Genomic DNA, 18,396 nt, shown 5'->3' on the forward strand with positions numbered 1-18,396 from the left:
CCTTGCAGACGGCCAATTCTCTCACTCCAGAAGCGACACAAGTTGCTCCTGACACACACAAAAACAAACTTGTTGTTAATGTGGGATTTGTGTATTGATAGTGTTTAAATGTAATTTGTGTCTTGGTTTGTATTGCATACTGATTGCATCATCCAGAGTGTACTATAGTCTGTAAAGAGTTAATTACTGAGAAGCTGTGATGACCTTGATGTGTGGCTGGAACTGGGGAGTGTCCAGACACAAGTGTGTATGTATTACTGATTGCATCAGTTCAGTTCTGTTCAGTTCTGTTTCTGTTCTGTCTGCTGAGAAGTCAAGTCCTGTGTTTGTCTGCAAGTCTGTTTGTCTTGTATAGTAAAACTTGTATATAGTTTTACCATCGTCTCTGATGTCTCTTCGTTCTGCATTCTTCTGACTCCATCCAACTGCTGCTGCGTAAATTACTCTGACACTTGTTTACTCTGAGCTTTCTTCTCTCTTTGGAACTTCCTGGAGAAAGGCGCCAGCTCACAGGAAAGGAGGGGCATATGCAGAGGCAAAGCTACATAGGCAAAAGTTTACTATTTTCTAGTTTATGGTCCCTTCAAGGAAGGTATAATTTTTGAACATTCCTTCCCCAAGCTACATTATGTTTACTTTTTAATGTTTATGTTGCTGTTACCTACAGGTGAATGAGCTATACATTTAAATACAGTAGAGTCTCACTTATCCAACACTCGCTTATCCAACGTTCTGGATTACCCAACGCATTTTTGTAGTCAATGTTTTCAATACATTATGATATTTTGGTGCTAAATTCATAAATACAGCAATTACTACATAGCATTACTGAGTATTTAACTACTTTTTCTGTAAAATTTGTTGTATAACATGATGTTTTGGTGCTTAATTTGTAGAATCTATATATATAAAAGGGTAATGGAATCACGGCACCGGACAAAACAACTAAACTAAACGCCCCACAAGCTTGAAAATTGACAGCACAACCTCTCATCCATGCCTCTACGTTCATACAACAAAAAGAAAGGAAAAATAAAGTCCTAGCCACAGCAATGCGTGGCCGGGCACAGCTAGTATATATATAAAAGGAGAATGGCATCGCTCCACCGGGCAAAACAACAAAACTAAAGGCCCCCCAACCTCAAAATTTGATAACAGAACCCATCATCCACGTCTCTAGGTTCATACAACAGAACTAGACATCCCCAACCTCCACGGGGCCTAAAAAAACCCAAAAACTGGAACGCTCCATCTGCGCCTGCCCCCAGGCTTACAAGCAGCGAGTCTACTCACTGCAATTCCAATTGGCCACAGCAACGTGTGGCAGGGCACAGCTAGTCATAACCTAATTTGATGTTTAATAGGCTTTTCCTTAATCTCTCCTTATTATCCAACATATTCGCTTATCCAACGTTCTGCCGGCCCGTTTATGTTGGATAAGTGAGACTCTACTGTATATGTTTTTGTATAGCGTAACTGTAAGTCTTCCTTTTTTAAAAAAAAAAAAATTCTTGTAATTTAAAACACGGTGTAAAATAAATGTCAATGTAATCTCCGAAAGGACTTTCAATGTCTTTAGAATCACAGCAAACACGCAACAGCATCTGGCTATCTTCGGCAACGCCCTTGAAAATTAGCACCTCGCTCGATATTTACAAGGTCAAACTAGACAGCCATCACTCTCATTTAGTTAATCCCGACCTTCCTTTGTATGCGGCATGCCCTCTGCTCTTGCCTGATTGAATCAGAGCGAGCGAGAGGCCTCCTCCACCAGCACAGAGCTCGCTCCCTCTCTTCAGTAGCAACCTTCCAAACTGAACCGCCTGAAAACAAATGCCAGGCTTTGCTCACATTTATCCCACATTGCTCTGACCTCTCCTTTTATATAGCCAGAGCCTTGGGGGCACAGAACCCCTCCTTTGCATGTCTTCAAAGTGCCATACCTATAAATAAGAAACAGGGAAGCTACAGCCAGCCAAGCAGAATTTACAATCCATACATATGCATTTGTCATCAATGCCTTTGGTCATCCAGTTTTGTCTCCTTTGCTTTCCAGTTTTGTCTCCTTTGCTTTCCAGTTTTGTCTCCTATGCTTTCTTGCATAATTCTATGGCAGAGGTCCCCAAACTAAGGCCCGGGGGCCGGATGCGGCCCTCCAAGATAATTTACCTGGCCCCCGCCCTCATTTATAATATAATATTTTTATATCAGTTTTAATAATATAATCTATATATATAAAAGGGTAATGAAATTTTGGCCTAGGACAAAACAACAAAACTACAGATCCCAGAAACACTAAACTTGGCAGCACAACCCTTCATCCATGCCTCTATGTTCATATAACAAAAAGAAAAGAAAAATAAAGCCCTAATTAGAGGGAGAGGAAGAATTGTTTATATCCAAAGGCTAAGCTCCGCCCACTTGGTCTCCTAGCAACCCACGCAGCCCAGGAGACAGGCAGAGTTAGGCCTCACTTAGGCCTCTTCCACACTGCCTATAAAATACAGATTATCTGATTTTAACTGGATTATATCGCAGTGTAGACTCAAGGCCCTTCCACACAGCTATATAACCCATTTATAATCTTATTAAGAGGAGTATTTTTACATCTTTTACATCCTTGCCCCTTCAATATTATCTGCTTTGTACTGGATTATCTTCACACTGCCATATAATCCACTTCAGTGTGCAGACGGACACGACTGGACTTAATGTCAGGAGAAAACCTTCACCTTAACTACCACCAATTCCTCAATACTTTATTTCCCATACCACCAGACTTCGCCACAGCAATGCGTGGCCAGGTACAGCTAGTGTTATATGTAAAAGGGTAATGAAATTTCAGCCTAGGACAAAACAACAAAACTACACATCCCAGAAACACTAAACTTGGCAGCACAGCCCCTCATCCATGCCTCGACGTTCATACAACAAAAAGCTCCAGCTACTCCAGAAAACGGCCAGGCTTTGAGACTGCAAGGTTATTTACTGCTATTCCACCTGGCCAACAAAGGATTCCCATAAGCCACAGCAACGCGTGGCCAGGCAAAGCTAGCATGTTATATATTACATATAATATTACAGTATAGTGGTATAGTTCAATATAGTATAAAGCTAATATTGTGCTATACTAATAATATAATATATTGTATGTACATACAGCTGCTCTGAGTTCCCTTCGGGGTGAGAAGGGTGGGATATAAATGTAGTAAATAAATGTAGTAAATGAATAAATAAATAATTTTGGACTTAGGCTCGCCCAAAGTCTGAAATGACTTGAAGACACACAACAACAACAATCCTAATTAACCTGACTATCTCATTGGCCAGAAGCAGGCCCACACTTCCCTCCTTGTTATCCAAGATATTCGCTTGTCCAGGCTTCTGCCGGCCCGTTTAGCTTGGATAAGTGAGACTCTACTGTATCATGATATATTGAAAACATTGACTACAAAAATGCGTCGGATAATCCAGAACGTTGGATAAGCGAGTGTTGGATAAGTAATGTAATAATAATTATAATTCACTATTATAATTGTATATTTATATTACATGCAATATTACTAATAATATTGCGATGTAGTTGTATAATATAATATATTGTATGTATATATACGTGTAAACCGCCCTGAGTCCCCTTCGGGGTGAGAAGGGCGGCATATAAATGTCACAAATAAATAAATATTGAAATCCTGATAGGTTTATGTTGGTTAAAATTATTTTCATTTTTAAATATTGTATTGTCCTTTCATTGTTATTGTTGTTGTTTTGCACTACAGATAAGATATGTGCAGTGTGCATAGGAATTTGTTTGGATTTTTTCCCCAAATGATAATTCGGCCCCTCAACAGTCTGAAGGATTGTGGACCGGCCCTCTGCTTTAAAAGTTTGAGGATCCCTGTTCTATGGTTTACTTCCACCTGAAGTTAACCATGGAACCTCACTGAAGAACCTACAAATGACTAGCAGTGTTTTCTCTAGGAATCTCTAGGACTGAGTCTACACTGCTATGTAATCCAGTTCAAAGCAGATAATGTAGATTTGATCCAGCCTGAGTTCTTCAGCATGTCTTCTGGCAGAAGTTGACTGAGTGTCACTGGAGAGGTTAGGTTTTCCTAGAGAAACCATTTAAACCAAATCCGTGAATAATCACATTTGCAAACGGGGAGGACCAACTGTATAGGTTTAACCAGGATTGCACATGCTCAAACATTCGTGCAGCAGTTGTTTTGCTATAGAATACAGATTAATCCCAAATTTCACTTTTTGACAGAATATCTAAACAGGAGTCAACAGACTCTAGTTTTGCTGCTCCACATACCCAAAGCTACCTAACAAAAAATACCTACAATATAACTTTACCTATCTATATATATAAAAGAGTGATGGCATCAGGGCAGCGGACAAAACAACAAAACTACAGGCCCCCCAACCTCAAAATTTGACAACACAACCCATCATTCACGGCTCTAGGTTGATACAACAAAAGGAAAAGAAAAATAAAGTCCTAATTACAGGGAGAGGAATAATAGTTTTCATCCAATTGCTGCCAGTTTGAAGGCTAAGCTCCACCCACTTGGTCTTCTAGCAACCTACTCAACCCAGGGGACAGGCCCAGTTAGGCCTCACTTAGGCCTCTTCCACAGATTATCAGATTTTAACTGGATTATATGGAAGTGTAGACTCAAGGCCCTTCCAAACAGCTATATAACCCAATTAGAATCTTATATTATCTGCTTTGAACTGGATTATCTTGACTTCACACTGCCATATAATCCACTTCAGTGTGTATACTAAACATAAAGACAACCATACAACAGACATTCAATACCACCTCTACCTCAACAATTTCTCACCAACACCACCAGACAACGCCACAGCAACGAGCGGTCGGGCACAGCTAGGATCCTCCATAAAGTCTTTAGATACCATAAGGCTGAATAATCTTTCATAGAATCATAGAAAACGAGAGTTGGAAGAGACCCCATGGGCCATCCAGTCCATCCCTGTCATACAAAAAAAAAGCACAATCAAATCACCCGACAGATGTGACAGATGGCCATCCATCCTCTGTTTAAAAGTTTCCAAGAAAATAGTTTCCACCACACTCCAAGGCAGAGAGTTCCACTGTTAAACAGCTCTTACAGTCAGGAAGTTCTTCTTAATGTTCAAGTGGAATACAGTAGAGTCTCACTTATCCAAGCCTCGCTTATCTTGTTATCTCCATAAATAGGTTATACAGTAGAGTCTCACTTATCCAACACTCGCTTATCCAACGTTCTGGATTATCCAATGCATTTTTGTAGTCAATGTTTTCAATATACCGTGATATTTTGGTGCTAAATTCATAAGTACAGTAATTACTACATAGCATTACTGAGTATTGAACTACTTTTTCTGCCAAATTTGTTGTATAACATGATGTTTTGGTGCTTCATTTGTAAAATCATAAGCTAATTTGATGTTTAATAGGCTTTTCCTTAATGCCTCCTTATTATCCAACATATTCACTTATCCAACATTCTGCCGACCCATTTATGTTGGATAAGTGAGACTCTACTGTACCATCTAATATGTCCAAGGGAAACCATGAAGATCAGGTTGGCACTTTTTTGCACTGAATTACTTTGAGCATTAGACACATTTAGAGTCGATTATGGACAAGGGTATGTGCTCCTAATGGTGATAGCCATACATTGAAACCTTGTGAGAACACCACTACATATTTGCTAGAAGACTCACCCCTCTTGTAAGTGATAATGGTCACAAGACAGGCATTCAAATGAAGTCAGAGTTGCATCTTGACCAAAGTTGCATCCTTTATAGATTGGCAATTTGTACCTGTCAGTCTCTCCGCACTGGAAAGATAAGAAAAACCAACAACTGTTCTTTTCCTCAAACAGAAGAGCTAATTCAATAAATGTTTGTCAAGGTGTCTTTTCCAGTTAAACGCACACATTTGTGGTCACAATGAAGCCGAAATATGAAATGCACTTACTGGGGATCTACTTGACACACTAGAACTTAATTTTGAGCAAACACACAAAGGCTTGTCATGCAAGAAAGTGGGAAGTCTTATATTCCCCATGAACTTCCTATGCAACCTCATGGAAACCATTTTTTTTCTTTCATACTGTTAGGAAAAACATGTACAGGACACAGATTAGAATATACAGTAGAGTCTCACTTATCCAACGTTCTGGATTATCCAACGCATTTTTGTAGTCAATGTTTTCAATAAATCGTGATATTTTGGTGCTAAATTTGTAAATACAGTAATTACTACGTAGCATACTGAACTACTTTTTCTGTCAAATTTGTTGTATAACATGATGTTTTGGTGCTTAGTTTGTAAAATCATAACCTAATTTGATGTTTAATAGGCTTCTCCTTAATCTCTCCTTATTATCCAACATATTCGCTTATCCAATGTTCTGCCAGCCCATTTATGTCGGATAAGTGAGACTCTACTGTATCAAGAAATTCTTGACAGAAGTCACAGTTTGTCTGGTTTGGCTATGTTGGTTTGTGATGACAACTATTGTACAGTAGAGAATAAATGTCCATTTTTTGTTCAACAATAAATGTGAATTCTTCTTCATGGAAAAATAAGACATCCCCTGAAAATAAGACTTAGCACATCTTTGGGAGTAAAAAATAATATAAGACACTGTCTTATTTTCGGGGAAACACGGTAATTACTGTATTTACGAATTTAGCACCAAAATATCACGATATATTGAAAACATTGACTACAAAAATGTGTTGGATAATCCAGAACGTTGGATAAGTGAGACTCTACTATATATATAATACTAGCTTGGGTACTCAGCATTGCCCAGGTTATTTGAAAAACTTTATTTTTAACTGTAGAAAATGCGTATGGTTGAGGGTGAACTACAACTCACATCATGCCAGGTTAACACCGAAAAACTACATCAGTACTTAAGGTTTGTTATATTAGGCAAACTAGATGCATCATCGGTAGGGTTCAGTGTGCTCTCTGGCTGCAAGGTAAACTACAACTCCCACTATGGTGAGTCAGTCCTCTCAAAGCCCTCCAGTAGGTTGAGTTAGTCATCGGTAGGGTTCTGTGTGCCAAGTTTGGACCAGGTCCATCATCGATGGGGTTCGCTTGCAGGTGAACTAAAAATCCCAGTACCTACTACTCCCAAATGTCCAGGCCAATTCCCCTCAAAACTCATCAGTATTCAAATCTAGGCATATCAGGGACGCATGGCAAGTGTGGTCCAGACCCATCATTGTTTGGGTTCATAGTGTTCTGGGTGTAGGTGAACTACAACTCCTCTACATTCCCCAGTAGGAGTCACAGTGCTCTGATTTGATGCAGGGTGAACTACAACTTCAATCCCCCAAACTCCTCCAGTAAGTTTAGTTGTTGCTCAGTTCTGCTCTGTTTGTTATGCAGACAGATTTGAAAGGGAAGGGCAGGAGGCGGGTCATGCAAATTCCACACCAATTGAGAACCCTGGGATGCCTGCCTGTGGTGGAGGAAAAAGCAAAATCTAGGATGAAATGGTGTCCAAATGAAAGCATTTCTTGGGTGGTGGGCCGTAGTGTTTGGGGAGGACATTGGCAGGGGTTGGGCTACATGTTCATGGAGCTCACTGTAACCGTAATGTCAGTGGAAAAGAGTGACTTGCTGGCTCCTCAGCACTGGGAACTGTAGCCTGTTTGTGGAGGCTGGAGGCTGTCTGTCTGAGCGGACACCGGTGCCACATACACACATACGGGTTTTCACTTTTAGTATAGATATAGATAGATATAGATATAGATAGATAGATAGATATAGATATCTATATACAGTAGAGTCTCACTAATCCAAGCCTCACTTATCCAAGCCTCTGGGTAATCCAAGCCATTTTTGTAGTCAATGTTTTCAATATATTGTGATATTTTGGTGCTAAATTCATAAATACAGTAATTACAACATAACATTGCTGCGTATTGAACTACTATTTCTGTCAAATTTGTTGTAAAACATGATGTTTTGGTGCTTAACTTGTAAAATCATAACCTAATTTGATGTTTAATAGGCTTTTCCTTAATCCCTCCTTATTATCCAACATATTCGCTTATCCAAGCTTCTGCCGGCCCGTTTAGCTTGGATAAGTGAGACTCTACTGTATATAAAAGGGTAATGAAATTTCAGCCTAGGACAAAACAACAAAACTACACATCCTAGAAACACTAAACTTGGCAGCACAACCCCTCATCCATGCCTCTACGTTCATACAACAAAAAGAAAAGAAAAATAAAGTCCTAATTAGAGGGAGAGGAATAATTGTTTTTATCCCATTGCTGCCAGTTAGAAGGCTAAGCTCCGCCCACTTAGTCTCCTAGCAACCCACTCAGCCCAGGGGACAGGCAGAGTTAGGCCTCACTTAGGCCTCTTCCACACTGCCTATAAAATACAGATTATCTGATTTTAACTGGATTATATGGCAGGGTAGACTCAAGGCCCTTCCACACAGCTATATAATTCATTTATAATGGACTTAATGTCAGAGAAAAACCTTTACCCTTTACCTTAACTACCACCAATTCCTCAATACTTTATTTCCCATACCACCAGACTTCGCCACAACAACGCGTGGGCGGGCACAGCTAGTAGATATATATAGATATAGATAGATATAGATTACAGATATAGATATATATGAATGGTTTCAATCCATTTTGTATTTACGGCTAGAACTTTGGAACCCAAGGCGCATGCGGAAAGCCAAAAGGCCAGCCAGGGTGGCTAGTCAGACATATTTATGTTCCACTTCCTCCCCTAATCAAAATCCACTTGGAAAAAATCCATGTTATTGTAACATTTAACCAGAGCCAATGCAGAGCCCAGGCGCACACATACAAAGATCAATAACAAGCCACACAAAGCCTGCGCCTTCTAATAGGAAGGGCACTGCTGTGGGAGAGAGCTCTGTTTAAAGCTGCCAACACGGACAGGATCTCTAACTAGTGTTTAGATTTAAGGGACAGTCTGCAGGTGCGTTAAGGAAGCAAAGAACTGTAAATCATCATCCAAGGGCAACAAAACGCATGTGGGGAGGGAAGGTAGAAAACAGCTGCTACAAAAGAATAAGAGCAAACATGAAATATTTTGTTGTATTCTGATCACTACCTTCCTAAAATGTTTATTTTTCAGGCCAAGAGCTGTTGCAACCAGAAATAAAATCCATTTCATCTAAGATGTTAGCAGCTAACTTGCATTACGTTCTCAGAATAATCCCACCAATTTGGCACTCCACATATAAATACAGTAGAGTCTCACTTATCCAACACTCGCTTATCCAATGTTCTGGATTATCCAACGCATTTTTGTAGTCAATGTTTTCAATACATTGTGATATTTTGGTGCTAAATTCATAAATACAGTAATTACAACATAACATTACTGCGTATTGAACTACTTTTTCTGTCAAATTTGTTGTATAACATGAAGTTTTGGTGCTTAATTTGTAAAATCATAACTTAATTTGATGTTTAATAGGCTTTTCCTTAATCCCTCCTTATTATCCAAGATACTAAAATTTTATATAATGTGATTTTATTTTGTAATGGTATCTGTTTTATACGAATTGCTGTTTTGTAGATTGTTTTATATGAATTGTGGTGTTTACATTGTTTTTAGGCCGCTTTGAGTCCCCTCAGGGAGAAAGGTGGGGTAAAAGTGACGTAAATAAATAAATAAATAAATAAATGTGTTGTCGAAGGCTTTCATGGCCAGGATCACAGAGATGTTGTATGTCTTTCGGGCTGTGTGGCTATGTTCCAGAAGTATTCTCTCCTGACGTTTCGCCCACATCTATGGCAGGCATCCTCAGAGGTTGTGAGGTATGGATAAACTAAGTAAGGCAAGAAAAGAATATATATCTATATTCTTTATATATAAATATATAAATAAATGTTATATATATATATATATATATATATATATATATATATTCGCGTATCCAAGGTTATATATATATATATATATATATATATATATATATATATATATATATATATATAAATATAAATATAAATAAAATATTCGCGTATCCAAGGTTCTGCCGGGCCCGTTTAACTTGGATAAGTGAGACTGTACTGTATATCCAAAAACTCAACATGTACAGTAGAGTCTCGCTTATCCAAGCTTCTGGATAATCCAAGTCATTTTTGTAGTCAATATTTTCAATGTATCATGATATTTTGGTGCTAAATTCGTAAATACAGTAATTACAACATAACATTACTGAGTATTGAACTACTTTTTCTGTCACATTTGTTGTAAAACATGATGTTTTGGTGCTTAATTTGTAAAATCATAATCTAATTCGACGTTTAATAGGCTTTTCTTTAATTCCTTCTTATTATGCAAGATATTCGCTTATCCTAGCTTTTGCCGGCCCATTTATGTTGGATAAGTGACACTCTACTGTATATAGATATATAGAACTATAAATGGATAGAGTGAAGGTATATATAATGTGATTTTATTTTGTAATGGTATCTGTTTTTATATGAATTGTTGTTTTGTAGATTGTTTTATATGAATTGTTGTTTTTACATTGTTTTTAGGCATTGAATTTTTGCCTATTCATTGTAAGCCGCTTTGAGTCCCCTCAGGGAGAAAGGCGGGGTAAAAGTGATGTAAATAAATAAATAAATATTCGCTTATCCAAGGTTCTGCTGGCCCGTTTAGCTTGGATAAGTGAGACTCTACTGTATATCCAAAAACTCAACCTGTATAGTAGAGTCTCGCTTGTCCAAGCTTCTGGATAATCCAAGCCATTTTTGTAGTCAATGTTTTCAATGTATCATGATATTTTGGTGCTAAATTTGTAAATACAGTAATTACAACATAACATTACTGCGTATTGAACTACAGTAGAGTCTCACTTATCCAAGCCTCGCTTATCCAAGCCTCTGGATAATCCAAGCCATTTTTGTAGTCAATGTTTTCAATACATCTTGATATTTTGGTGCCAAATTCGTAAATACAGTAATTACAACATAACATTACTGCGTATTGAACTACTTTTTCTGACAAATTTGTTGTTTGGGTGCTTAATTTGTAAAATCATAACCTAATTTGATGTTTAATAGGCTTTCCCTTAATCCCTCCTTATTATCCAAGATATTTGCTTATCCAAGCTTCTACTGGCCCGTTTAGCTTGGATAAGTGAGACTCTACTGTACTTTTTCTGTCACATTTGTTGTATAACATGATGTTTTGGTGCTTAATTTGCAAAATCATAACCTAATTTGACGTTTAATAGGCTTTTCCTTAATCCCTCCTTATTATCCAAGATATTAAAAAATTTATATAATGTGATTTTATTTTGTAATGGTATCTGTTTTATATGAATTGTTATTTTTACATTGTTTTTAGGCCGCTTTGAGTCCCTTCGGGGAGAAAGGCGGGGTAAAAGTGATGTAAATAAATAAATCAATATTCGCTTACCCAAGGTTCTGCCGGGCCCGTTTAGCTTGGATAAGTGAGACTCTACTGTATATCCAAAAACTCAACATTTATCTCATTTCAAGTAGGAAAACAGTCCTAGAAGATTCACAGCAAGGACGACTTGAAGTTCAACATTCCCAAACTTGTCATTTGGAATTTTCCCTTCATTTAATATCCTCATCCCACTAAACACAAGTAGGTTATAGCAAACAAAATGCGTGAGGCAAAGAATTACAGGCCAAAAGGAGTATTACCTATGGTTGTTCTCCATTTGTTGCGTCCTATTTAGGATGATGGTGTACGTGAAACAAAGCAGAGGAGGCCACCATGATATTGTTCATATTTGAAATCAGTGTCTCATTTGAGGTTCGTTTGAGGGAGGAAAAAAGGGGACTTTTAACTGTGTATCTCCATAAGGTCTCAGGCCTGGAGAGACACAGGTGTGAGCAATGAAAATCAGCACAGGTGAGGACCGTTTTCAGCCCAGCAGAGCAAGAAATGTGCTGAGAGCCCAGCTGGGAGAATAATTGGACACTGAAAACACCCTGAAAGACTGGCAAGAAAAGAAGCAGAAAACACACAAGATTTACAGGGCGGAAGGAGTATATAGACAAGGGGAGCGTCCCATACTATTTGCTGTCTTGTAGTTGGCGAGGCTGCAATAATTTTGCAAGAGACGAAGGGAATCTCCAACCCCTTCCAATAAAAATCACACAAGTGGAAACATTTTTGGCTCCTTTCCCTCCTTATTTCCAACATAAAACAACCTAGATCATTCCCAGCCAGGATCTACAACTCATTGATACACATTGAACATCCTTTATTTGAAATCTAAAAGTATTGTGACCCCTTTGCTCTGTGATGCGTCAATGTACACAAACTTTGTTTCCTGCACAAAACATTACCTTCCGGCAATCAGGAATATATATACAGGAGAGTCTCACTTATCCAACACTCGCTTATCCAACGTTCTGGATTATCCAATGCATTTTTGTTGTCAATGTTTTCAATACATCAATACAACTCATTGATACAGGTCGAACATCCTTTATTTGAAATCCAAAAGTATTGTGATCCCTTTGCTCTGTGATGGGTCAATGTACACAAACTTTGTTTCATGCACAAAACATTACCTTCCGGCAATCAGGAATAAATATACAGTAGAGTCTGGCTTATCCAATGTTCTGGATTATCCAGCACATTTTTGTAGTCAATGTTTTCAACAAACTTTGTTTCATGCACAAAACATTACCTTCCGGCAATCAGGAATATATATACAGTAGAGTCTCACTTATCCAACACTCGCTTATCCAACGTTCTGGATTATCCGACGCATTTTTGTAGTCAATGTTTTCAATACATCGTGATATTTTGGTGCTAAATTCGTAAATACAGTAATTACTACATAGCATTACTGCGTATTGAACTACTTTTTCTGTCAAATTTGTTGTATAACATGATGTTTTGGGGCTTAATTTGTAAAATCATAACCTAATTTGATGTTTAATAGAATTTTCCTGAATCCCTCCTTATTATCCAACATATTCACTTATCCAACGTTCTGCCGGCCTGTTTACGTTGGATAAGCGAGACTCTACTGTATATATAGATATAGAACCATAAATGGATAGAGTGAAGGTATAGGAAACCAGAAGTGAAATCTGTTGAGACTTGGGTCCCATCTCCAAGACAATCTCCTTATGTGCATGCAGATATTTCCACACAAAACAACAAAATTCAAAATGTCAAGCATTTTGGATAAAAGATTCCCCGCAACCTGCATTCAATTCTCTTTCTGTATCGACTGAAAACACACACAGTTCCCATCTTTCCCTTCCAATTACAGAAAACACAGAAGGGAGAAGAACACACTGAGGACACTCGGGGAAAACAGAAAGAAATGGAGCCACAAAGGGAGATGGGAAAAAAAAACACCTCCCTCTACAAGAGACCCCAAGAGAGAAAAAAATCCCCTTCCTCTCCTTTTAAAGAAGCAGATGGGCTGCTTTGGTTTCTTAAGGAGGCTTTCCCAATGAATATATATATATTGTTGAACTTGCATTGTTTCGAATGCGCTCTGAGCTGCCTGCAGGAGTCCCATCATAGGAGGGAAGTCGGGAGTAATAATAATAGCAATAATACTAATAATGGTAATAATAGTGAGAATAATGGTAATAATAATGGTAGTAATATTAATAATGATGATGATGACTGTGATAATAATAGCAGTAATAATAATAGCAATAATAATAATAGTGGTAATAACATTAATAATGGTGATCACATAATAATAATGGTAATTATAATGACAATGGTAATGATACTAATAGTAATACTAATGGTGGTAGTAACAGTAATACAATAGAGTCTCACTTTTTCAAGTCTCGCTTATCCAAGCTTCTGGATAATCCAAGCCATTTTTGTAGTCAATGTTTTCAATATATCATGATATTTTGGTGCTAAATTCGTAAATACAGTAATTACAACATAACATTACTGCATATTGAACTACTTTTTCTGTCAAATTTGTTGTTTGGGTGCTTAATTTGTAAAATCATAGCCTAATTTGATGTTTAATGGGCTTTTCCTTAATTCCTCCTTATTATCCAAGATATTTGCTTATCCAACGTTCTGTTGGCCCGTTTAGCTTGGATAAGTGAGACTCTACTGTAATAATAATGGCAATAATAATAACTAACAATAATGGTAATAATACTAATAATAGTAATAATAATGGTATTAATAATAATGGTATAATAATAGTAGTAGTAATTATAATGCTAAAAATAGTACAGTAGAGTCTCACTTATCCAACATAAATGGGCCAGCAGAATGTTGGATAAGTGAATATGTTGGATAATAAGGAGAGATTAAGGAAAAGCCTATTAAACACCAAATTATGGTAACGATACTAATATAATACTAATTGTGGTCATAATAATATTAATAATGGTAATAATATTAATAATGATGGTGATAATAATATTAATGGTAATAATAATACTAATAGTAATGTGGCCACAAAGCATCCCATCAGCAGAGACCACCTGAGAGTGAGTCCCACCCTGAACTCGAGGGGGAACCAAAAAAAAAAGACGGGACCCTCGAAGGTTGGGCTGGAATGGACATTGTTGTATTAGTAATCTCGATATTAATAATAACACGGCCACACAAATAGTAATAATAATAATATGGCCAGAAAGCATCCTATCAGCAGAGACAACCTGAGAGTGAGTCCCACCCTGAACTCGAGGGGGAGCAAAAATAAATAAAAAGACGGGACCCTCAAAGGTTGGGCTGGAATAGACATTGTTATAATAATCTCGATATTAATAATAACACGGCCACACTAATAGTAATAATAATAATATGGCCAGAAAGCATCCTATCAGCAGAGACAACCTGAGAGTGAGTCCCACCCTGAACTCGAGGGGGAGCAAAAATAAATAAAAAGACGGGACCCTCAAAGGTTGGGCTGGAATAGACATTGTTATAATAATCTCGATATTAATAATAACACGGCCACACTAATAGTAATAATAATAATATGGCCAGAAAGCATCCTATCAGCAGAGACAACCTGAGAGTGAGTCCCACCCTGAACTCGAGGGGGAGCCAAATAAATAAATAAATAAATAAAAAGACGGGACCCTCAAAGGTTGGGTTGGAATAGACATTATTAGCAATCTCGATATTAATAATAACACGGCCACAACGCTCGGTCCGAGAGGGAGTCCCACGCTGTACTCGCGTGGGGTCAAAAACACGGGTGGACCCGAGAAAGAAGGAGGGATGGAAGGAAGGGCGCCTTTCTTTCTTTCTGTCTTTCTTTCCCAGTGTCGGGGAATGTCATGCCACACCCACCAAGGGACACGCGAGGGCAAAGCTCACCCGTGGAGCCGTCCCACGGCGGAGGCTTCTTCTGCCGACAAAAGACGCAGCGACCTGATGCGGCGGAGCTGCCTGCTTGGCGTCTTCTTCTTCTGTGCTCCTCGCTCAAAGCCCTCTCCGCCTATTCCTCCTCCTCCTCCTCTTCTTCTTCTTCCTCGCCAGTGGCCAGCCCACGAAGTCCCCTCGCGCGGCTTGGCTTCACTTCACCCTCTGCTGCTGCCGCTGCTTCTGCCGCCTCCTCCTCCTCTTCTTCTTCCCCGGCCCTCCCACAGCCATTTGCGCCAGGCTGGCAGCGAGGAAGCCGGCGCCCCTTTCCTCGCATGCGCTTGCTTGCTTGCTTTCCTGGACCTCCTTCCCTCCCTCTTTCCCTTCTTTCTTCCCTCCTTCCTTCCTTCCCTTTCTCCCCGCCCGAGGCTGCCAAGCATCCTCCCCAAGCCCCCACCAAGGCAGAGCCAAAGGAGTGCCCACCTGCCAAGCAGCCACACCAAGTGGCACCCTTCTCTTTCTCAAATCCATCATTTGGATTCAGAAAAACTCTTCCAACACCAAATCAAGCAAGATGCTTTGAATGAGATTTTCCTGCTTCTTGCTGGGAGTTGGACTGGATGGCCCCTGAGGTCTCTTCCAACTCTACGATTCTATGATTCTAACATTGGGATACGATATGTATAACTCAGGAACAAATGTGTTACAACAACAACAAAAACAACAAGACTTTATTGCCCGCCTCTCCTTTTGGCTCCTGCCAACCTAGCAGTTCGAAAACATACCAATGTGAGTAGATCAATAGGTACTAGGCCAGGCTGTGATGCAGCTGACTATAATAATAATAATACAGTAGAGTCTCACTTATCCAACACTCACTTATCCAACATTCTGGATACTCCAAGCCATTTTTGTAGTCAATGTTTTCAATATTTCGTGATATTTTGGTGCTAAATTCATAAATGCAGTACAGTAGAGTCTCACCTATCCAAGCCTCACTTATCCAAGCCTCTGGATACTCCAAGCCATTTTTGTAGTCAATGTTTTCAATATATCGTGATATTTTGGTGCTAAATTCATAAATACAGTACAGTAGAGTCTCACCTATCCAAGCCTCGCTTATCCAAGCCTCTGGATACTCCAAGCCATTTTTGTAGTCAATGTTTTCAATATATCGTGATATTTTGGTGCTAAATTCATAAATACAGTACAGTAGAGTCTCACCTATCCAAGCCTCGCTTATCCAAGCCTCTGGATACTCCAAGCCATTTTTGTAGTCAATGTTTTCAATATTTCGTGATATTTTGGTGCTAAATTCATAAATACAGTACAGTAGAGTCTCACCTATCCAAGCCTCGCTTATCCAAGCCTCTGGATACTCCAAGCCATTTTTGTAGTCAATGTTTTCAATATTTCGTGATATTTTGGTGCTAAATTCATAAATACAGTACAGTAGAGTCTCACCTATCCAAGCCTCGCTTATCCAAGCCTCTGGATACTCCAAGCCATTTTTGTAGTCAATGTTTTCAATATTTCGTGATATTTTGGTGCTAAATTCATAAATACAGTACAGTAGAGTCTCACCTATCCAAGCCTCGCTTATCCAAGCCTCTGGATACTCCAAGCCATTTTTGTAGTCAATGTTTTCAATATTTCGTGATATTTTGGTGCTAAATTCATAAATACAGTACAGTAGAGTCTCACCTATCCAAGCCTCGCTTATCCAAGCCTCTGGATACTCCAAGCCATTTTTGTAGTCAATGTTTTCAATATATCGTGATATTTTGGTGCTAAATTCATAAATACAGTACAGTAGAGTCTCACCTATCCAAGCCTCGCTTATCCAAGCCTCTGGATACTCCAAGCCATTTTTGTAGTCAATGTTTTCAATATATCGTGATATTTTGGTGCTAAATTCATAAATACAGTACAGTAGAGTCTCACCTATCCAAGCCTCGCTTATCCAAGCCTCTGGATACTCCAAGCCATTTTTGTAGTCAATGTTTTCAATATATCGTGATATTTTGGTGCTAAATTCATAAATACAGTACAGTAGAGTCTCACCTATCCAAGCCTCGCTTATCCAAGCCTCTGGATACTCCAAGCCATTTTTGTAGTCAATGTTTTATCACCACTGTCTATATCCCAGGCCCGCCTTGTGAGTACAAGGGAGAGGGCCTTTTCTGCTGTGGCCCCCCGACTATGGAACTCACTGCCTACTGAAATCAGGCAAGCTCCCACTTTGTTAGCTTTTAGGAAAGACCTGAAAACATGGCTCTTCCGCTGTGCTTTCGGTGAGTAACTTCTGTTATATATTTCTGTGTTACTCCCCCCCGAACATCTATCCTCTAAACTGCCCCACTCTCATATGTTCCTGTCCACATTGGAGTTCCCCTCTGTCCCTCTCCGAGTTTTATCTTTGTGTTCATGCGTCCTGCTCTTGTTTGACTGTTTCTTGATTTCTTGATGTGATGTTTATTATTATGTATTGTATTACTTTTAATTATGTTATGATATGCTGTTTTATATTTTATTATATTGTATTGCTTTGGGCATGGCCCCATGTTAGCCGCCCCGAGTCCCCACTGGGGAGATGGTGGCGGGGTATAAATAAAGTTTTTATTATTATTATTATTATTATTATTATTATTATTATTATTATTATTATTATTATTATATTGTGATATTTTGGTGCTAAATTCATAAATACAGTACAGTAGAGTCTCACCAATCCAAGCCTCGCTTATCCAAGCCTCTGGATACTCCAAGCCATTTTTGTAGTCAATGTTTTCAATATATCATGATATTTTGGTGCTAAATTCATAAATACAGTACAGTAGAGTGTCAGCTCACCACAGCCGCTCCTGAATGAACACACGAGACTCTTTGTGGTATCACCAGGAACTTTTACTGTAGGAAACATGAACATCAGAAAAGCCAAGAATGGGAGGCTCCGGCCAACCCTCCTTTATATACCCTCCCCCTCATTTGAACAGTCTCTTCCCGCTCAGTAAAACCCCGCGCAAATTCCCCGCCAAGTC

The 18,396-nt window shown here is 38.8% G+C and overlaps 1 protein-coding gene across 2 annotated transcripts in view; it reads right to left on the minus strand.

Annotated features, from left to right (window-relative positions):
• sema6d (semaphorin 6D) overlaps nt 1–15,752 on the minus strand; it is a 580,684-nt gene extending 564,932 nt beyond the window's left edge. The window contains exons 1-2 of one of the 2 annotated variants that reach the window (XM_062963605.1): nt 15,371–15,752; nt 5,743–5,858 (exon numbers count right to left, since the gene is read on the minus strand). The gene's annotated coding sequence lies outside the window, so the exon portion shown is untranslated. The remainder of the gene's footprint in view (nt 1–5,742; nt 5,859–15,370) is intronic. The other variant, XM_062963603.1, reaches the window with a different exon arrangement.
• Between the last annotated feature and the right edge of the window lie 2,644 nt (nt 15,753–18,396).

This window comes from Anolis carolinensis, unplaced genomic scaffold, assembly GCF_035594765.1.
Source record: "Anolis carolinensis isolate JA03-04 unplaced genomic scaffold, rAnoCar3.1.pri scaffold_11, whole genome shotgun sequence".
Lineage (NCBI taxonomy): Eukaryota > Metazoa > Chordata > Lepidosauria > Squamata > Dactyloidae > Anolis > Anolis carolinensis.